This window comes from Cavia porcellus, unplaced genomic scaffold (assembly GCF_034190915.1).
Source record: "Cavia porcellus strain 051 isolate PalLab524CR breed Dunkin Hartley unplaced genomic scaffold, mCavPor4.1 scaffold_12, whole genome shotgun sequence".
Taxonomy (NCBI): Eukaryota; Metazoa; Chordata; class Mammalia; order Rodentia; family Caviidae; genus Cavia; species Cavia porcellus.
In genome coordinates, this window is record NW_026947495.1 from 8,208,799 (window position 1) to 8,232,552 (window position 23,754).

Genomic DNA, 23,754 nt, shown 5'->3' on the forward strand with positions numbered 1-23,754 from the left:
GTTGGCTGGTTCTGGGAAGACATTTGGAGGAAGTGTACTTATGCCTGCAACTTTGAAATGCATCACAATGAAAAGATTTGATAGGGGCTGGGGGTTTAGCTCAGTGGCATAAGCGCCTGCCTGGCAAACATGAGGCCATGAGTTTGATCCCTAGTACAAAACAATTTTTTTAAAAAGGGATTGATGGATTGATGAAGCAATGGAGAAACAGCAATAAAGTACTTTGTGGACTGCAGGTAATGGGTAGATGGACTGTAATATTCTGTCATCATTTTTGTTTGTGGAAATGTTGAAGGAAGGGCAGCTCAGTGGTAAAGTCCTTGCATAGCATCCATGAGGCCCAGGGTTAACCATAAAACATTTGACAAAATAAAACAGTAAGTACTCTTTGAATTAGCAGAAAGGTTACATAAGATAATGTGGTAGGTCTCTGTACTTTAGAGAGAACTTATACATTTTTAAACAAAGTCAAAATCAAGCTGCAAATGTGGTTCAGTGGTAAAGTATGTGTTCAGCATGTTCAAGGTGTATGTTCAATCCTCAGCACTGCCAGATAGATGGATGGATAGATAGATAGATAGATAGATAGATAGATAGATAGATAGATAGAATGACCTACAAGGAGACATTAAATATAAAAGAAACAAAACTAATAAATTAGAAATAATAAAATAAAATGACTGGTTACTGAATTCCTGACACAGAAGAAATACAGAATAGAATCAAAGTGAATACAAAATTAAAAGGCAAAATTGATTAAATTAATTAAAAGGAATCAGCTGGCATGAAGTGCAAACAAGTATCCAACTTAGAAATAATTAGTATTCTTTTTTTTAATAATTAGTATTCTTGAATTAGGGACACTATCAAATAGAGATTAAAAGATTCAAAGTAAATAAAATAGAATATTCCTGAAAAAAGAAAGACTTGAATTTAAAGAGTGAAAAGACTGTAAGAAAATGAAGCAGGAAAGTCTGCAACAATCATTTTCTAATAAGCCTTATTAAAGATAAAGAAAATCTTTAGGCAACCAAGAGGGAAAGAAAAACAAAAATAAGACAACTTCCTTACAAAGAGGAAGGTCAGGCTCCCTTCAGATTTCTCCCAGTATCACTAGATTGCAAAAAATCAGAGGAACGTATTCAGAATCCATACAAAATGTACTCTGTCCCCAAAACTTCATACTAACACTAACCCGACTATCTCACTACTGAATTTGCATCCAAAGGACGTGGAACCAGTGTCTCAGAGACACAGCTGCGCTCCCAGGTTCATCCCAGGGTTCTTTATGAAGTCAACTTCAAGTCCATGGCTAAAGATGAGACTTACACACACAAAAGAATATAATTCAGCCTTTAAAAAGCAAATCTTGCCAAGTCCGACAATATAATGAATCTGGAGGACATTATGTTAAGTACAATAATCCAGGCACAGAAAGACAAATACCACATGATCTCACTCCTGTGTATTTATCAATGAAATTAGACACAGAAAAATAGAGGTTTCCAGGATTGGTGGAGAGAGATGAGGGAGATGTCAGTCAAAGGTTACAAAGTTTCAGTTCAGTTAGGATGAATATTCTGTGGAGCTCTATCATTAACTGCTGTCAGATCAGTGCTGCACACTGATCTGACAGCAGTTAATGATATTATTTTGTATAATTGAAATTTGTTAAGAGTCCTCAACACAGAAACCAAAAACAAAATAAGCAGCAAGTAACTTAAGGAGATAATAAGATGTTAATTCACTCGATTGTGGTGAATATGTCACAGCACATACATTTATCAAGTCATCAACTTGTACACTTTAAATATATACAATTTTTAGTGGTCAACTATATACCACCATGAAGTTTGAGAGGAAAAAAAACCAGTAATGTAACAAAAAAGAACTAAATGACAAAAAATGAACTAAAATCAAACTCCACAGATTCATCAAAGAGTATAATAGGATAAACTCAGATTCTAAGGATTGAATTTTTACTTGTTGAAAATAAAGCAATACATCTAACAAAAAGACATCCAGAACCAGAAAGCAAATGGTCAGGCTGGAAGTCCAAGGTAAGGATGCATACAGCAAACCTGGACTGGGTATTGAAAAGGTTTCTTAGAAAACACCGTATGAACAAGGAAGCGTGCTTTAAATGACAAAGAATACTGTTAAGTAAACAGCAGAGACCCAGTAACAGCACACAGCCAACCTGGATTTGGGGTTCTGAGCAAGAGCTGGGTCTGGCTCTGAAAGTCCAGCTTCCTGAACTGGGTTTTTATGAGCAGGCGTGGAGGTGTCAGGAGTGTGAAGGCGCAGCGAAACCAGAGTGGCCACCATATGGCTACACCCTGTGCTGCTGGGGATGTTGTGACTTAGCAGAGCAGGGGTGGGCAGGGGGCCTTGTCCCACAGACTTAGGCTGCTGGTAACATCTGCTCTGGGAACTCTGGTGGCCTGGAGGCAGAGGGGTCAGACTTCTCAAATATAATGTACGGTTAAGTGCTGTCAGGAAAAGTTATGGGCCAAATGTTGTGGGGTCAAATTATAATAGGTAAAGCTACATTAAATACAAAGAGGAATAGAAATAAAAATTGCAAGGAGAGTTAACTTGCCTCCCGCCTCTTATGCCCAATCACTTATAGAAACTGCAACAGTGATAAAGGATAAGAGGTGGCTGTATGTAATAAAATGAAGTTACATGTCTCAAACCATGCCAAGCACAAAGAATATCACATTCTATTCAACGCCCTTGGCTATTTTCTGATGCTCCTAGGTCTCAGCCCCCCTACTTACAGAAGCCTACACCTAGTTAAGGGAACCTGGAGGAAAGCTGAGACAGCTGGACACTAACACCAGCTAAAGCCATCTTCACCTTCAGACTGAAGGTTCAGAAAAACCTAGACAGAGCAGGACTCCAGGAAGGAGTGACTGGTGAGATAAGCTGGGGAAAGCCCTCTATCCCTCTGTTCTTACTGACCCTCTCTTCCTGCTCTGGAGCCCCTAGTAGTCAACCAGTTCCAGGTTACTCAGGTGACACCACCACAAGGCTCAGTGTGACTCTTCACTAAGAGTCAGCTTGAATGGACTAAGCAAAACCTGGCACACCAGCACAGCAATGCTCTGAGTGTGTCTCTGGATGACTGACAGGTAGACCCGCACACCAAGCAGGGAAGTCCCGCCCCTGCTGTGGTAGCATCAACCAATAGGCTGGTAGCCCAGGTGGGGGAAAAAAGAGAAAGGAGGAGTTAATGTGTTTGCTTTGAAGAGTTCAGACTTCCTGTCCTTTGCTGCCATTACTGTTTGACATGGGTCTCCAGGTCTCCAGTTCTTCCACCCTTTCAGTACACATCAAGGGACTTCCAGGCCTCCGACTGTGGACTGGGACTGCACCCCTGACCCCTCTTGTTCTGCAGCTGCTAGCTCCTAAGTGGAGCAGATGGTAGACCATCCATCTCTGACCCCACAGAAGGCCACGGTGAACAAGCCTGCCTCTGGCCTGTGAGCCTATGCAGTAAATCTCCTCACATAGTATGCATGTATTTTCTATTGATTATGCTCCTCTAAAGAGCTTTAACTAATGCATTCAGCCTCTGGGGGTCCTAGACAGAGAAGAAAAGGCTGAGGAATAGATTGAGGAAGAACCCACGTGGTGTCGATGAGATCAGGGAAAACTGTAAAAGTAATAATAATAAAAACTTTACAGAAAATTGGAATAGATGGTCTTTACCACAATATAATAAAGGCCACCTACGACAAACCAACAGCCAGTAACATACTAAATGGCCAAAAATTGAAAGCCTTTACTTTAAAATCAGGTCCCTTATCACCACTCCTATTTAATATAGTACTGGAAGTACTAGCCAGATCAATTAGACAAGAGAGAGAAAGAAAAGGGGTAAAGATAGGAAAAGAATAAGTTAAATTATCATAATTTGTGGATGACATGATACTCTACATAGAAGACCCCCTAAACTCCATTGAAAGACTCACAGATATAATAAATTCAGTAATGTAGCTGGATACAAAATTAAGACTCAAAAATCAATAGCATTCCTATACACTAACAATAAAATCACTGAGAAGAAATAAGAGAAGCCACACATTTTACACTAACAATCAAAAAAAATAAAATATTTAGGAATTACTCTCATGAAAGAAGTGAAAGACCTATACAGGGAAAATTATAATACACTGAAAAAAGAAATTGAAGATCTCAGAAAATGGAACAACATCCCTTGCTCATGGATAGGAAGAATAAATATTGTGAAAATGGCCATTCTCCCAAAACTCTTATACAGATTCAATGCAATCCTAATAAAAATACCATCAACATACCTCATAGATCTTGAGAAATCACTCCTAAAATTCATCTGGAACCAGAAGAGACCTAGAATAGCAAAGACAGTTCTAAGCAGCAAAGGCAAAGCAGGAGGCATCACAATCCCTGACTTGAAGTTATACTACAAAGTAACAGTAGTAAAATTAATATGGTACTGGAATCAAAACAGAGCCGAAGATCAATGGAATAGATTAGAAGATACAACCACAACTACAAACACACTCAACCACCTTATCTTTGATAAAGGAGCCAAGCAGGTTCACTGGAAGAATGACAGTCTCTTTAATAAATGGTGCTGGAAAAACTGGCTTTCATATGCCAAAAACTAAAACTAGAAACATGCCTATCACCATGTACTAAACTAGAATCTAAATAGATCAAAGATCTGAATATTAAAACAGAAACACTAAATCTATTGGAAAACAAATTGGGTAAAAATCTTGAAGACATAGGAGTAGGTAGAGAATTCATGAGCAGGATTCAAACCACACTGGAAATACTTCCCAGAATCAATAACTGGGATCACCTCTTATTAAAAAGTTCCTGCATGTCAAAAGAAATCTCTAGTGTAGTGAAAAGAAAACCCACAAACTGGGAAAAAATCTTAGTGAACTGTCCCTCAGACAAAGGACTTCTGTCTAAAACATATAAAGAATTATAAAAAATCAGACCCCCAAAATTCAAAGATCCAGTCCAAAAATGGGCATCTGAGATGAATACACACTTCTCAGATGAAGAAATACAAATGGCAAATAAATACATGAAAAAATGTTCATCATCATTACTCATTAGAGAAATGCAAATTAAAACCACACTGAGATTCCATCTCACTCCTGAAAGAATTGTCAAGATCAAGAAAACCAACAACAACAAATGCTGGACAGGCTGTGGGGAAAAAAGAACTCTCCTGCACTATTGGTGGGAGTGTAGACTGGTACAACCATTGTCGAGGTCAGTCTGGAGATTTCTCAAAAAGCTGGGATTGGAAGTCCCATTTGTTCCTGCTGTTCCACTTCTAGACATATTCCCAGAAGAACTGAAAACATCATGCCAGTGATATATGTGCCCCATGTTTATAACAGCCCAACTTATAATAGCTAGATCTTAGAAACAACTTAAGTGTCCATCAACTGAGGAATGGATAAAGAAGTTGTGTTATTTTTATACAATGGAGTACTACTCAGCTATAAAGAAGGATCACATTGAGATATTTATAAATAAATGGGTACAGATTGAGACCATGCTCATAAGTGAAATAAATCAAACTCACATGTATGTATACCGAATAGTTTCCCTAGTGTAAGAAATGATACAAATACATAAAAGTATGTGATAATCATGATTCCCCCTTATATGGTTTTGAAGCCTTATAAAGTTTTCACTGCTTAATTGGAATGGTGTTATTCTGGGCTGTTTGATATTATTGTCTGTGATGATATGAAGTTATTTTGAAGAAAACACCATAATAGCTAGTGCTGATTTAATATCATCTTGTTTTGAAGTCCCATCAAATTGTTGTTCCTCTTTCTCCATTGCTTTTATCATGTTGTATCTTACTGGATTTTATTATATATGATAAAATTATTAAATCACCCAAATTTTATTATATATGATATATATATGATAGTATAAACAAAATTTTTATAGGCAAAGAAATAATATAAAAACCATTGTACATTTTCTGTTAGCTGGTTCTATATACCTTGTAATGCTTTCATCCTCTTGAATGGTTTCACACTGTCTTGATGTGTCTGATGCTATAGTATACAAAGTTATACTCAAATATTTCAAGGAAAGAGACACTATGGTAACTACTATTAAGTCAGGTTATCATGTGGTGAAACACTATCTTGCTTAAATTGTTCTGTTCTGACTTGTATTGTTATGCTGTTGTGTCCTCTTTTATCTGTCTCCCCCCTTTTTAAAATTTTTTTATTTTATTATTATTATTTTTTAATTAAGGGAAAGAAATTTTAAAAATTAGCAGGGTATATTATAGTAACTTTTTGATTTCCTATTAACTTGATTTGAAGCCCTGTATTGCTCTCACCATCTTGTTTTGAGTGATTTTACTTTTTCTGTTCTGTTTGATATTATCAATTTTGAGGGTATAGGCAACTATTTGAAGGCAATAAGATTCACTATGATGCCCGCTCTGGTTTGACTATTATCTTCTTGTGAAGTTCAGTAATACGTCCAATGTTTAGGTTTTATTGGTTTTGTTCTGTACTGTTTTGTTCAATTTTATTATACCTGATGATACAGGCAATTCTTTTTAAGGTAGCAAGGGGCATTATATTAACCATTGTTGATTACTTTGTACTCTATTTTTACATCATGAACTATGTCCATCCTTTGTTTTGACCGACACTGCTTTGTTTTGTCACATTTGGTTTTATTCTTTTCCAAAAAAAAGTAATAAGAACTGTGGGAGTAATAAAACCCAAAATGTTTAAATGTTATTGTAAAAAAGAGAGGAAAAGAAAGTGCTCTAAAAGACACAACTGTAAGTGTGTTTAGGTGTGTAAGATAGATGACCATATTACTAAGTTTTTGTTGGATCACTGAACACAATTGTTTGCAGTCTCACTGTTTGAATGACCACTTTGTATGCTTAATTTTGTAACTTGATCAAGTATTTCTAAGATGACAATATGTAATTTATTAACTAGTGATTTCTTACTGTTTATTTTTTTATTTCTGTATTACTTGTACCCTTTTACTGTTTTGTTTTGTTTTTTCTCTTTAAATAAAAATAATACTAATAATAAAAACATATTTTGTTCAAATCTATCCAGATACATAACCTAGAAGAAAGAGGTGACTTTCCAGAAAAATATGTTACCAAATTTAAGTACGGCATAAATATGTGTTATAAAATTTAAGTCTAGAATAAAGAAAAGAATTAGCTGATGAATTTACTATAGGAAAATATGCATGTCAATTGCATGATCAGAATTGAATTGCCTTGTTTTTCTAATGAATTTTCACTAGGTTCTTCTTCTTTCAGATTCACAATTAAATCACCCAAAAATAAAGGTAAATTTGTCCACTTTTTCCCAATTTTCATATCCTATTACGTTTTATTTTCTAGGACTATTAGCCAGTGCTTTTCAGCACTATGTCAAGTGACAGTGATGACAATAATCCAGTTTGCCTATTTCCCCTTCAATGGCATGTCCTCAGCATTTCTCTCCTCAGAAAAAAGCTGCTCTCTCCTCTGAGCATGTTTCCTTTGATACAGTGATGAAGTGGTTTTGTATTCCCATTTCAGGTGTAATAATAAAGTTTATCAAGGATCATTTTGGCCTTAATGGAGTTAATCAGGAGTGGTTGCTGTTGATTCTGTGACCTTTTAATATAAGAAATGATCTCTCAATTATTTTTGATATTTTTATGTATTATTATGTCGCTAAATAATATCTTTGCATTTTTTAACTTAGCCCCTCCAGATTGTATTGCATTCCCCTTTTTTTTTTTGGTCTTTTAGAGACAGGATCTTGCTATGCAGTTCATGCTAGGCTTGAGCTCACTTTGTAGCCCAGGCTGGTCTCAAACTCACAACAATCCTCCTGCCTCAGGCTCCCAAGTGCTGGGATTACAGGCATATGCCACCACCCCCAGCTTGCATTACTTTTTAAATTCTGTTTCTAGACTTGATTATCCACTAACATTTCAAGGTTTTGCATTCATTGACAAGAATTTTGTACCCTCTTTGTCAGGTTTTGGTGTAAATTTTGTGCTGGCTTTATAAAACTATGAGTTTTCCTTTTCTCTCCACGTTCTAGAACAACATTCAAAGCTTTATACTTTGAAGGTTTAGAATTCAGTGTGAACCTGTTGGCCTGATACAAGAATTAGGAAGAAGGAAGCAAGGCTATTATTACTTACAGGCTTGGAAGACCCAGGAGAATCAGCTGGAAAACTGTTTGAAGATGAAGAGCAAAACGGAGGATGGATATTGGGAAGCAGCAAGAACACACTCAAATGGGAAGGGAACAAGGGAGGGGAGAAAGGGATAGAAAGGAGAGAAAAGGATTAAAAAGAGTGTGAGGGTAAAAATGGAAACAAAGTTTTGTAAATGAGAAAGAGAAGAATGGTTAAAAGGAGAAGAGAAAAATTGGAAAAAAGAAGAATTCAGTTATATTGTGTACAGGTACAAATTCCCTAAGATGAATGCAATCATTGTATGGCAAATGTGTACTAATAAATATTTTTAAAAGTTTTAAATTCCAGAGCTAAAAAAAAATTACAGCATATTTAAAAAGTGGTAGTGTTACATAAGAAAGAATTCAATAAAGTGTTTGTCATGGTTTAGGTCTGTGGCCCCCAGGCCTCATGAGTTTGCATTGTTCATTTGTGATGGTTCATTGTCTAGTGCTTGGATTGATGGTGTCAGCGCTCCACCCACCTAGGGGTGGAGCCAGGATGTGATGTAATGGCAGGAAGAAGGTGTGTCTTGCTCTTTGCTGGCTCCTGTTTGCTGTTTGCATCCGCCATGAAAGGCGGCCCAGCCATGCCTGCCTGCCTTGGAGCCAACTGAGTGTGGACTGAAACCTCCAAAAAACTGTAAGAAATAAACCTTTCCTTTCCCAACTTGGGCATCAGGTATTTTGTCTCAGCGACGAGCATGAAGTAACTAAGACAGTGTTTGAAATATGGAATTCAAAGTAATCAGCTTTCTCCAGATAAAATGCCTCCAATTAAAAAATATAAAGGAAAGAAAGATGTTCCCCATATAATTGCTTCCTTCTGATATAACACTATCCTTTAAGAGCCACCTAAGACAAGTGAAGGCACCCACAGAAGTTGTCTGTTTATTTATAAGATAATCAAAGGCTTCTCTAATAACATGCTGAACATAATAACATACACTGAGGATATAATTTCGAATGGTGAGAAACAGTGTATGAGCAATTGTTTAAACATTTGTTTATTTTAAATCTACTTAAAATTATATATTCTTTAAGTTTGTTTATGACACAAAGATATGAAATTGGATCACTTGTGTTTTCGTATCACAGTGTGGATGGGAGAAAAGTTCCTGCTAGGAGTTCAAATCTCCATTCACCCACTTCTTATCATTTCCACTTTCATTATTAGCTTTGTATTATTGTCAGTCTACTTTTTTTTTCCCCCAGTGGCAAAGTTTGTTTTAAAAAAATAAAAGTGAAAAGTGAGGGAGAAAGTAGTTCTGCAGAGTGAGCTCAGGCCAGGAGAGAACAGGGCAGGTTACCTGTGGTGTCTCCCCATGACCTAATCTACCCTTTGTGGACAGAAACACTTTAGACTACTTACTAATTTTGCAAGACTTTAGACAAACTCAATGTCAATTTAAATAAGCATCAGAAATTCTCCAAAGAATAATGATTTTACTTAGGAACAACAGAGGTTTGCCACAGGAGTACTTATTTTTTTTCTTAAGAAAATAATTTTATTTTGGGATTTTTTATTACAAAAAAATTTCAAGACAAGATAATAGGAGAATAACAATAATTAATACATTGCATTTTGATATTTTCAGAATAGCTCATACGGGGTATGAGTTATAAGCATGAGATACTTGTATTTAAGGAAATTTTGAGAGGAAAATCCTCAAGGCAAAGGGGAGAAATTTGCATAAACTACCTGGATACAAAGTTGATTAGTCTTGGAGTCCTGAGATAGGAGTATGGCCTCAGCTGATTGGTGAACATGCTGCCGCTATGCAAATACTCTGTCCAGAGCATCTCCTCTACCTTGCTGCAACCTTAAAGAGTGTTAAAGATAAATATTGTTACAGATACGCAAAGCATTGTAAAGTGTAGAATGAGAAGGGTTTACTGAGGCAGGCAGAGGCCCTCTCCCTTACTCAGTTCCTGTCGCTAGTTTTGTCTGGGTGGGATGAGAAGGATTCCATCTTAATATCATCAGCTCACAATAGAATCAACTCAAACCCGGTGAAGCAGACAAAGAGCCCCAGGATGTGACTCTACAGAGTGGCCAGTTGAGGGTGCCTGCATCTGTTTTTCTGGAAACTCTCAGAAAATATGTCCCAGCTCATGGACACACTGCGGTGCAGGGGCTCAGCACCCCACAACAGCTGCCTAACAGGATCCATGGGGTAGGGAAAACCGAAGTCAGGAGTTCATCCCCATGCTGTGGGGGTGATTTGAACACAAGGCTCTTCTTACTCTTAGAAGTCTGAGGAGCAAGAGTCTTCTCACATTCCTGCCCCTAGGCCTAGCTCATCTTCTAAAATATTTGTCCCTCTACTTTTTCTCCCATCTCTCCAAAGGCCTTTCTGACCCACTGGGACTCAGGCTGCTCAGGTTTCTTTTGCACTGAGTAGATGCTTCCAGAAGATGCACGGTGCAAAGAAAGAGCTCCGCATGGGGTAAGCCTGGCTTCTTTTCTGCTCTCTTGGTCCTGCTGCGTACTGAAATGTCTCGTCTACCTTCAGAGAGACCTGGGCCTCAGGCTGATATTAGATCAGCCCCATCTAGGGCTCACTGTACCCCTGTCCATTCCCAGAGACTATTCTTGCCCACAAATGTAGAGGTCTGTCCAGGTACCTCTGCACAGCAGGTGTTTGTGAATGCATGCATACAGATGTCACCCTTGCTGCTTTTGCAAAGCAAAAACATGCTCCACTAATGTTTCTACCCCTGCTTTCCTTTTCTCCAAAGTTTGGAGACTGTTCCTGTCACTACATTTATAGTCACCATTGCTCGTAGTATTCCACAGTATGCAAATTATTTAATTTAATTTGATGGGAAAAAATCCTCTTAGTCTGGACCTATTGAAAATTCTGCAGTGAAAATATTGATAAATGAGTTCATCCCCAATAGCGCGTCTGTAGAGTAAGTTCTTACAAAACAGTTGCTTAAGGTGCTTGGCACATACTGCACGTGAGCATGTCAGCCAAGCTGCTGTGGCCAGGCTTTGCCAATGTCCTCCCAGCAGGGACATGCATGTCCCCAAACTGGGTCATCTTCCCTTGTCTGTTATATACAAAAATCTTGCATCACTTACTTTAATTGAGACTTTTTAGATTAATGAATGACATATACTATCTCTTCATACTTATTGGTTGCTGGTATTTGTGAATTGTCTGTATCTGTCCATTTCTGAATAGGATTTTAGTTTTTCCCTATTATTAAGTGAACTATTCCCTTATGTCTTGAAGATACTGCCATGATTTCTTGAAATTTTGATACTTTATAGTTTGGTTTTATGCTAAAAACTTTTTCTTGGGCAGGATTTAAAAATTCATTTGTCAGTAAAAATGATCAGCTTAGATATTTTGTGTCTTGCTCAAAAACTTTTTTCTTCAGTATAGTTAGATATTAAAAAAAATTTATGGGTAATTTTTTGCACCTAACATTTGATACATATGAAGTTTGTTTTGGTTGAACTGAGAAGAGGAATAAGATGATTGTCTGCTGACTGATTGATTTCTCCATATGACCACAGAATTCTCCTAACACCATTGGTGAAACAACCTGTTTCCCCATTGCTACCTAGATAATGCCATACATTTTCATATATTTTTGGTTCCTTTCCAAATATTTATTTGTTTGCTTTCCATCTGTATTTCTATTTATTCTTCTCCCACACACAAATTTCTAAGTAATATAATTAGTTTGCCTTCATTATTTTCTTTTTAAAGAATTTTCTGACTGCTTTCAAGGGCTTCCTGTCCCTGCCAAGTCAACCTAGAGTTAGCTCAGAGCACTCATCTGTCTCATGAGCACCTTGGGATTGCACTGCAGCCATGGGTTCCCAGAGGGAGACCTGACATCGCTATAATGACAGTCTCACTATCCAGCGTGAAATGCTTCTCACTTCTCAGTCTTCTTTGACCTTAAGAAAGTGTTAGCAATTTGTTACTTTAAATTCATGTGCAGGGGCTGGGGACATAGCTCAGCAGCACAGCACCTGACTGGTAAGCACAAGGTCTTGAGTTCAATCACCAGTACCAAAAATATATAAATAGATAAAGTCGTGTGTACATGATGTGCTGTGGCTTTCCTAAACTTCTTCATTTGTGGAAAATGTGCTGTAGTTTGAATCCTCAAGATGTAGAGAACAAATCCTTACCTCTAGAAAGCTTCTATTTTGTGTGGAAGAGAGACCATAAATAAAATGTAATATAAGACCGGCAGGAATAACTGCTATGAAACAAAACACAGCAGAGGAAAAGGATTAACAGTGATGGGGCTGTTTCAGACATGATGAGGGAATCTGACGAACAACCCCACAGAGTCTGTGTGGCTCCAGGTGAAGGATACAAGAAAGCCCTGGGGCCCCAGTGTGGCCAGTGGAGTGAGAGAGAAATCCACAGAAAGCAAAGTGGGAAGGCAGTCAGAAGTGGGCCCTGTGAGTCCTGTAAGCATCCCGATGTGTTAAATGTCATCCTAGAGGAAGTGAGAAGATTTGGGTCTGAAAGAATGGCATCATCTGATGTCCCTTTTTGAAAGGGGAAACGACTCCTTTGTAGGAAATGACTTCACTCTGTGGCCCACTCTCACTATGCCCTTTGCAAGATACCATGTTAGCAGAGTGAAGTCTAAGCTCAGGATGCCCTGCCTCCCCTGGATGACAGCAGAAGCAGTATAGTCAGACAGATCACGCCATGCCAGTGGGCTTTGCATCAGGGACCGAAGCTCCCACAGCACAGCCACCTCTGTGCAACCTGTGCACCTCCCCAGGAGCTCCTGTCCTCATGCAGCAATGAGTCACCTCACCAAGGAATCAGCAGCAGTGGAAGACAGGGTGCCTGGATGACCTGCTCTGACCAGTCCACCCACAGCTGCCTGCTCACTGCTGCTGTCCTCCACCAGCCTCTGCGTGTCATGTCGGGTGGGCAGAGCTGCAGCTGACAAGCCTTCCACCTCTGTCCAAAGCCTGCTCCTCTGCTCTGTTCCATCTTTGATAAGGACACTACCAGGCTTCTGACTGCTTGGCTTAAAAACCTCATGGTCATCTCCAAGTCCTCACTTCCCCTCAAACCCCACGTCCTGGAAGTCCTTCCAGTTATAATTCAAAACACATTGAGAATCTGGCCACTTCTCATCTGCTCCTGCCTGGGTTGCAGCAGAGTCTTCCTGTTTCCATGGTTTGTATCCACCATCCTCGCAGGGCTCCTGTCTCTGTCAGAGTGAAGCCCACATCTCTGGGAATGCTCAGCCAGAATCTGGCTCCAGTCTGCTGATGTTTTCCCACCACGATGCCCTCGAGCTCCATAAGTCAGTCTGTGTGTAAGCCTCGTTGTGTCTCTCCTGTCCAAGGAACAGGGCCTACTATTTCCTCTGTCCATGGCATTCTGTCCATTGACACCTCAAGGCCAACACCTTTAAATTGTTAAGTTCTTGCTCAAAGTTGACTACTCACTGAGGTCACCCTGGTCACCTGATTTAAAACTAGAGTGGGCACTCCTAGTTCACTTATGCTGTGACATTTCATCTTTGTTGCTTAGTCATCTTCTATCACATGAAATCAATTGGCAAATTGCTGATGATTATTGTTTCATTTCTCTCCATTCTCCAAAATTGTTTGCTCTTGGGGCAGGAATTCCAAGCATGCTGCTCGAAGGAGGGGCGCCAAACTATCTAGGTTAGCAAGGACCTGAAGGAATGCTCATTGTCACCTATGCATTTACAGAGACAGCTCAGGGAAGAAACAGGTTAGCAAGTGTGGGGACTACTCAAGGTGTTCAGTCCCTTACAGAGAACTCAGAAATGGGGGCGTTCCCCACTGGACTCTGGTGGCCCATCAGCCAGTGCCCAACTAGAAAAGGAAAGAGAGCAATGAAAGAATGAGGAGAGGGTGCCACTGCCTCCACATCCTCAAAGCGGCCCTTGGTTTCTGCATTTACCTTTGGAAATTGACTTCTTCAAGAAACCTACAGCAAAGAGGGCATCTACATTTACTACTGAAAAGTGAGAAGGGAGAGGGCGCAAGCAGTAAGTAACCTAAAATGTAAAAAATGGATGGTGTATAAGCAGCTCAGCCCAGGTCAGGACATGAGTGGATGATGGAGGCATCATTTGACTGAGAGCTGAAAGGTGCTGTGACAGTCAAGCTGGACTGTCAATCTGTTGGCTAGTCACCTAGTCACCTAGGGGATTAGTGAAGTACAGTTCTGGTTGTGTCAGGGTAGGTCTTGGAGGCCTGACCTTGGATTCTAGATCAGGTCCCTGGCCCCTTCCTCTTGCTCCATCAACAGCTTTGCTCTGCCAACCTTTCTGCCATGATGTTCCTGCCTTAGAGCCAGCTTACCGTGGACTGAAACTCCCGGAACCTTGGGCCAAATTAAAACTGTCCTCCTTTAAATTGTGTGTGTCAGGTATATGGCCTGGGCAATGGGAAGGATGATTAATACCAGGCCCATATGAATCATGGCACCCCAAAATATCACCTCCTCAGCCCCACTAATATTCACTCACTCACCCTTTCCTCAAGAGGCTCATTCAAGAGTAAAGAGAGAAGGGACTGCATCCCATCTTAGATGTCAAAATCACATGAGGAAAACACAAGTCAGTTTCTGCACTTAATTGCTTTAGATGGGAAATAACTTCCTGGGGTAGAGTGCTGCCCAAATTTCCAGAGAATGTTGAGGTCTGGTAGAAAAATGGGGCTGGGTTGATAGATAACCCTGTACCGGCCATGGAGACAGGATATGGAAAACCTTGAACATTTGAAAAGGAAGATTTTTTTTAAAAATAGCTCCTCTAAGTGACTGAGCAGAAATATATTAAATCTAAAGGCCATTTCTATGTAAAATTATGTGACATTATGCTGGCAATGGATCTTTTAAAATGAGCTATATTACAAAGAACAGGCTTAATAGGCAAATATGACCTACCTAATCTGCCCAAAGAACAGTTCTGTGCTTTCTATCACCGCAGATCACATGCTGCCTCACAGACACTGGAACCCTCCAGAGACCTCCTGCACAGCAACATGGGCTGGCCCTGCACCCTTCCTGCCCCAGATTAACTCACTCCGTAACAAGCCACTTTGACACTGAGGACATCACCATCGTCCCAAGGTCAGCATTATTACAGAAGGGCAGGAAGGGTGAGTTGGGCTAAGTTTCAGGGAAGCAATTTGGTAATTTTTTTTCAAAAGCACATTCACTAACTACTGATACTACTTCTACAACCTCTCACAAGAATGTGGGCAAAGACACTTACACAAAGACATCCACCAAGGAGTCTTTTTCCTCTCCTTTTTTGAGACAGAGTCTCACTGTGTAGCTAAAGCTGACCTTGAGCTCCTTATGCAGCCCACACTGGCCTTGAATTTGAAAACTGAAGTAGTGGTGTCATCAGTTTTTGTACTGGTAGATTATTACATGACAATAAAAAATGTTGCATATGAAGAGTTGTTTTCAGGGAGAGAAGAAATGTGTTTGATATACTAAACCAAAATAAGAAGGCAAAACTTTATTTAAAGTATGAGCTCAATTACGAAAATCAAGAAAGTAAGTTTAAAAATACTGGAAAGAAAAATGTGGTAGTGTTAGCAGTGAACAGGAGAATTGTGGGTAAGTTTTCTGTGTCATTACACATTGGATTTTCCAGATTTACTACAATGAGCAAAATCAGATAGATTTAACCACAATTTTATTTTAAAAAATGAAGAAGCAGGAAAAGTGATTCTACTTCTCATCTGTGGGATCCCAAACTACTGAAGAAACCAAGGGAACCACCAACTCCTTACATGGATGACAATACAGTACCTGGTGGGGTCATGCAAAAAAGACATGGAGCTCAGGCCTGGGAGAGGACCCCACTCTCTCAGACCCTGCAGCTGGAATAGGAGTTGGAGGGCTCAGCTGGAACAGGAAAGAGGGACACAGCCCAAGATCACACTGTCAGGAGCCACAGAGCCCAGAATTAGCCAACTTCATCCTCATCTACAGAGACAATCGCATGTCAGGAAGGAGCTGGGTCTGCAGGCAGCAGGCTGGAGGTAAGCTTGCTTTGCTGCCCTCCAATCCTGGCACCTCCACCCATGCCCACATCACCTGAGTAAAATGAAGACAGTGACAGGGCCCCACTCAGAGCCTTCCCTGCACACAGCAAGTCTCAGTCCACATTAGCTTTGCTTTCATCGCAGCTGAGGCAATGGAGGAGATGTGCTCCATCACACATGTTACCTTTTTCTCCACCGTCAGTTTTTCTGGGGCACTTGCCTGTCCTGGCTATAGATACTATGCAAGAAATGTGAGCACTGTCAGAATCAGAGTGAAGGTGCTCAGATCAACCCTAAGAAGGACAGTGAAAGTAGATGAGCTGAATAATTATGACAGGAGAGTCTGACTACAGAGTCCCTGTTAGTGACGTTGACAAAAGACTCTGCCATAATCACTGCTTGCACAGAGTCCACAAACAGCTTATGCAAAGAAAATGCTTCCCAAGATGACATGCTGGTGTATGCCTCTAATGCCAGCATCTGGAGGCTGGGATAAATGAATCATGCATTCAGGGACAATCTGGGCCTTGTCTCAAAGACCAAAAAAATCCTTCTTCTCCAAGGACATCTGCCCAGCAACCACAGATTTGTTCATCATCACGGCCAAAGATTACCGCTTCAAAATGTCTAATGCAATCTGCCTCGCTTTTGTCTTCTAAAACTTCCCCTTGCTCAACCTCTTTGAATGAACCCTTGGTTCACTGTGGTTTACTTAGTTTACATTCTCACTGCAATGCCCTGCTTTGCGTAGACATCCTTACTCTGAAGAATCTGTTTTGTTCTTATTATGGTTGCTGCTGCTGCTGTCTTAGACTGACAATTCCAAATGTCAGTCTGCATGGTGCGACAATGATCCCAGAGTTACCTGGGATCCCTCTAAGACCCCATCTGTCCATCCATAAGCCCCAGTCTGCAGATATCAAGGCTCCTGGGAATCTGCATAATGTTGCCATTCCAGATGATCCCAACTCACCTCCCGCTCGACTGTCTTAGTCTAGTCAAGTTGCTCCATCAAAATATATAAGGAGTGGCTCATATCCTCAATTTAGGAGTCTGGAAAACCAAGGTGCCAGCAGGGTTAGTATCTGATAAGTCTTTTTTCTGGTTCACAACACCTTCTAACTGTGATGGCAGAAAGATAGGCAGCTCTCTGGCACCATTAACGCAAAAATACCATTCATGAGAGCCCTACTTCAACACCTAATCTCCTCCTTGTATCATTACATTATCAAGGGCAGGCACCAATATTTGAACCACAACAAAGACCCCTGACTTCCAATGCTCCCACGCTTCCTGGGATGCACACCCATCTAAGAATGAGTTAAGAACTATTTGTCAGTGAGAAGCTATGATTTCCACTGCAGGTCCCCTCTCCTCCTCCCTGCAATGCCCACCAGTTCAAGTCAAGGATCTTCCCTCCTCTTATGCAGAGAGAAACAAACCACCAGCTGTCAGCAATCACTAGGACTCACTGCACTCCACTGTGAAACACAGAAAAACACATCCACTGCCCTGGCTTCTCTGAGATGGGTGCTCTGTGCCTGTACCACTTGAACCCATCCAGGAGGTCACCCTAGATCCACAAAGGGATCCCCAGGCCCATGAGCCCCAACCTCATTCCTCTCCACCTCCCTCGCTGGCAATCCTGGGATACTCCAAACTGCTCACAGAGTGATCCCCCACAAGAGCGGCTGATGTCATCCCACTGGATCAGTGATGGTTCAGACTTTTATAAAGCTGCCTGGGTTGTCCATGTGCCACACAACTCATGTTTTAAACTCCATGTTTGACACTGTGCCAGGAAGGTTAGAAAGTTAGTCTTCCCATCTGAAAGCTTAAAAAGTCATTTGTCCCAGGAGACTTCTAGGATTTAAAGATTTTGTGGTCAGAAGACTGTGCAAAAGTCACTCAGTATCTCACAATACACATTTACATTACTCCAGGTTCAAAGTCTAGGTCACAGCAGCCAGGAACCAAGTTGGTGGGGAAGGGACTGTGTGTGGAGGCACATGTGAGGGCTGCAGGTGCACAGAAATGAGAGGACTTCTTTTCAAGAAGGCCCTCCCCACTTGGATCCTGGACCTTAGAGTGCAGCCAGTCCTCACCTGCCTCCCTACCTCCAGAACCTAGTATTGCTGTGGATCTTAGGCTGCCCTTCCTCCTCCCAGAACCTTGGACTGCATTGAATTAACCTCGCTGGGTTGATGGGAGACTCAATAACCCCTCATCCAAACAGAGGACCTCAGTAGGCTTCCATCAGTGTGGTGAGTTTGCCCCTAAAATAGAGGTCTTCAGTGGGTAAACAAGAGGAGTAGCAAAATCCCCTCCAGCTGTAGAACCTTGGTGAGACTGGCAAGAGGGTGAGTGAGTCCTTATTCCATACAGAAAACATCAGGTGGTTGAGGAGTGTGCAGAAGTAATAGCAGAAAATTTCCCAAACATGGGGAAAGAATCTGATATGCAGATAAGTGAGGCATATAGAATGACAAACAGTCATAACCAAAATAAATCTACATCTATACATATAATAATTAACACAGCATAAAAACAGAATATTAAAAGCTGTCAGAGAAAAGGCATAGCTCACTATCAAGGAAAGCCCATTAGAATGATAGCAGACTTTCTAGCACAAACTCTCAACTTGAGATGAGCTTGGAGGGAAGTATTTCAAGCCCTGAAAGAAAACAACTTTCAACACAGATTGATGTGCCCTGCAATACTTTCTTTGAAATTTAATGGAGAAATACCTCCATGATACTTCCATGAGAAGTACTTCCATGATAAAGGACAACTGAAGAAATTTATGTCCACCAAACCAACCCTAGAAAGAGTACTGAAAGACATATTAGAGATAAAAAATGACTACAATTTTCAGAGGAACAACAGAAAGAAATCATCAGACAGGGCAAGGAGGAAAAGCAACAGGAAAAACATGCCAAAATTAAGCCAGTATAGATCAGTTATGTTCATCAATGTAAATGGCCTCAATTCACCTATTAAAAGAAATAGGTTGACAGAATGGATCAAGAAACATGTTCCCACAATATGCTGTATACAAGAAACACATCTGACTCAAAGGGAAATTATAGACTAAAAATCAAAGGATGGAAAACAGTGCTCCATGCAACAAGAATCCAGAAAAAAGCAGCAGTAGCTATTTTGATTGCAGACAATGTGAAGTTCAAACCAAAAATTATCAAAAGAAACAAAGGTCACTACATACTTGTCAGGGAAATAATTAGGAAGAGCTAACAATCATAAACATATATGCACCAAATACAGGAGCACACAACTATGTAAGACAAATATTAATAGATATGAAAAACCAAATAAGCAACAAAACAATTATAATAGGGGACCTTAATATCCCATTGGAACAAAGAGATAGATCAACTAGAGAAAATGTCAGCAAAGAAATAACAGAACTGTATCAAACCTGTGAGCAAATGGACTTACAGAGTGACATTTACAGAGTGTTCCACCCAACCACAACAGAACACACATTCTTCTCAGCCCATAGAACATTCTTAAGTAAATATGAAGGGATTGAAATTATCCCATGCATATTACATGACCAGAGTGCACTGAAATTGGAAATTAATGCCAAAAAATTGCAAAACCTGCTTAAATACATGGAAATAAATAAAAACCTCCTGAACAATCAATGGTTTACAGGTGAAATTAAAGAAGAAATTAAGCAATACATACAGTTCAATGAAAATGTGGATACAACATACTATAACCTGTGGGACACAATGAAAGTGGTCCTAAGAGGGAAATATATAGCAATAAATTGTGACACCAAGAAAATAGAACAAGCACAAGTAAACAACCTAATGCTACATCTCAAGTTTCTAGAAAAGGAAGAGCAAGTCAAAGCCAAAGTTCACAAAAGAGAGGAAATTATAAAGACTAGTGCAGAAATTAATGCAATTTAGAGTTAAAAAACAATACAAAGAATTAATGAATCAAAGAGCTGTTTTTTGAGAGAATAAACAAAATGATAAATCTCTGGCCAATCTTATCAAGAAAAAGAAAGAAAAACTCAAATTCATGCAATATGGAATGAAAAGAGAGAAATTACTACAGATCCCATGGAAATTCAAAAGATCATGAATACCTACTTTGAAAATATCTACTCATATAGAATGAAAACACAGAGGAAATGGACAGATTTCTAGGAACATATCAACTACCAAAGCTCAATCAAGAAGATATAACAGTTTTGAACAGCACAATATCAGTTATTGAAATTGAAAATGTGATTAAAAACTTACTGACAAAAAAGTCTAGATCCTAATGGATCCACAGCTGAATTCTACAAAATATTTAGAGAAGATTTAACACCAATACTCCTCAAGTTCTTCAATGAAATTGAAAGGAAAGCAATCTTCCCTAACTCATTCCTAGAGGCAAGTATTACTCTGATACCAAAACCAGAGAAAGATCCCCCCAAAAAGGAGAACTATAGGCCAGTCTCACTAATGAACATTGATGCAAAGATTCTCAATAAAATACTGGCAAATAGAATGTAGCAAATCATCAAGAAAATTATACATCAAGATCAAGTGGGATTTATCCCAGGAATGCTGGGATGGTTTAACATACACAAATCAATTAATGTAATGCATCACATAAACAGTCAAAAATAAAAATCACATAATCATCCCAATAGATGCAGAAAAAACTTTTGAAAAAGTCCAACACTTGTTCATGACAAAAACCCTACAGAAACTTGGAGTAGATGGTATCTACCTCAATCTGATAAAGGCCATTTATGACAAACCAACAGCCAACATTATATTAAAGTCACAAAAACTGAAAGCTTTCACTCTAAAGTCAGGAGCAAGACAAGGATGTCCCCTATCACCTTTCCTATTGAACATAGTTCTGGAAACATTAGCCAGAGCAATTGACAAGAGATAAAATAAAAGGAATAAAGATAGGAATGGAAGAAGTTAAATTATCATTATTTGCAGATGGCATGATACTCTACATAGAAGACCCCAAAAACTCCATCAAAAGACTACTAGAGTTAAACAACAAATTCAGCAGTGTAGCTGGATACAAAGTCAACACTCAAAAATCAATAGTATTCCTGTACTCAAACAACAAACTGGCAGAGAGAAATTATGGAAATAACACCTTTCACAATAGCATTTTTTAAAATGAAATACTTAGGAATCAACCTAACCAACAATGTAAAAGACTTACACAATGAAAATTATACTACTCTTTAAAAAGGAGATGGAAGAGGATATTAGAAAACAGAAAGATATCCCTTGCTCTTGGTTAGCCAGAACCAACATTGTGACAAATGGCCCTACTCCCAAACTATTATACAGATTGAATGTAATCCGAATCAAAATATCATTGACATACCTTACAGATCTAGAGAAAAATTCATTTGGAAATAGAAGAAACTTAAAATAGCAAAGGCAATTCTGGGCAATAAAGACAAAGCAGGAGGCATCTCAATTTCTGACTTGAGATTATATTACAAAGCTACAGTAATAAAATCAGAATGGTACTGGCAAGGAAATAGACCTGAGGCTCAATGAAACAGATTAGAAGATGCAAACACTACTACAAAGACACTCAGCCACCTTGTAATTGACAAAGGGGCTATATATGTTCACTGGAAGGATAGCCTCTTTAATAAATGATGTTGGGAAAATTGGCTTTCCACATGTCAAAGACTGAAACTAGACCTATGTGCATCACCATGCAGTAAAATAAAGCCAAAGTGGGTCAAAGATCTAAATATTAAAACAAAAACACTAAATCTACTGGAAGACAAGGTAGGTAGAGATCTTGGAGACATAGGGGTAGTCAAAGAGTTCATGAACAAAATGCAAACTGCATGGGAAGTACCTCAAAAAATCAACAACTAGGATCCCAACTTGTTAAAAAGTTTTTGCACTTCAAAGGAAATCATCAACAAAGTGAGGAGAAAACCCACAGAATGGGAAAGAATTTTAGCCAGTAGTCCCTTAGACAAAGGACTTATATCCAGAACATACAAAGAATCGAAAAACATCAAATTCAAAGACCCATTCCAAAAATGGGCATCTGAGCGGAACACAGTTCTCAGATGAAGATATACAAATGGCAAATAAATACATGAAGAAATGTTTACCATCACTGTTTATTCAAGAAATGCAAATTAAAACAGCACTGAGATTTCATCTCACACTGGAAAGAATGGCTGCCATCAAGAAATCAACTCATGGGGTTGGGGATTTAGCTCAGTGGCATAAGTGCCTGCCTTGCAAGCAGGCAGTTGTGAGTTCTATCCCCAGTACCAATAAAAAGGAAAAAGACACAAAAAAAAAAAAGAAAGAAAGAAAGAAAGAAATCAACTCATAAAGGGGTTTGGTGAGGCTGTGGGGAAAAAAGGACACTTCTCCATTGTTGGTGGGTGTGTAGACTGATGCAGCCACTGTGGAGATCAGTATGGAAATTCCTCAAAAAACTAAGATTGGAAATTCCATTCAATCTAGCCACTCCCCTCCTGGATATTTTCCCAGAAAAACTGAAAAGGTCATGTGACAACAATGTATGTGCACTCATGTTTATAGCAGCTCATTTTATAATAGCTAAATCTTGGAAACAACCAAAATGCCCATCAACTGCAGAATAGATGAAAAAGATGTGATGTTTTTATACACTGGAGTACTACTCAATTATGAAAAAGGATGGTCGTGAGGCTTTTATAGGTAAATGGAAGCAACTTGAGACTATCCTCATAAGTGAAATAAATCAGACTCACATTTGTAAATATCATATTGTCTCTCTAATGTAAAAAATAAATAATAATGGTAAAAAAAACTAAAAGAGTAATAAGATTTAAAATGAATAATAGATACTGTAATAATGAAAGGGAAAGAGTGCTCAAAAGGAAAAAACAACTTGTAGGTATACACATGTAACCATATTTATGTTTAAATGTGCAAGATAGATAACCAAACTCCTAAGTTTTTATTAGTTCATCAAACAGAATAGTTTGTGCTATCAGTATTCGATTGTTCATCTTTTATGCTTTGATTTTGTAACTTGAATAACTATTTCTAAGATAGCAATATGTAATTTATCAACTAGTGATTTCTTATTACTTTTTTTTGAAATTCTGTATTATTTCTACTCTTTTCTCTGTTTTGCTTTTTTCCTGTAAATAAAATTTTTTTGAAAAAGAAGCTATCTATGAAGCTCAGGGATGTAGAGAAGAGATGCGCAGCCAGGGCTACACTGTGCCAAGGTGCAGAAGCAAGGAGTAGGAGCTACCCTGTGCAGTGGTGTCTGCAACACAAAACCTTGCTAGGAGTGCAGCCCCTGGAGGACTGTTCATGAACCACATCAGAAGACCATAAGCACAATGACATTGAGGCCTATCCCCCACTCTACCTCAGCCACCTCCCATCCCAGCAGCTAGCCTCAGTTCAGCCCAGCAAGAGCCTTGGC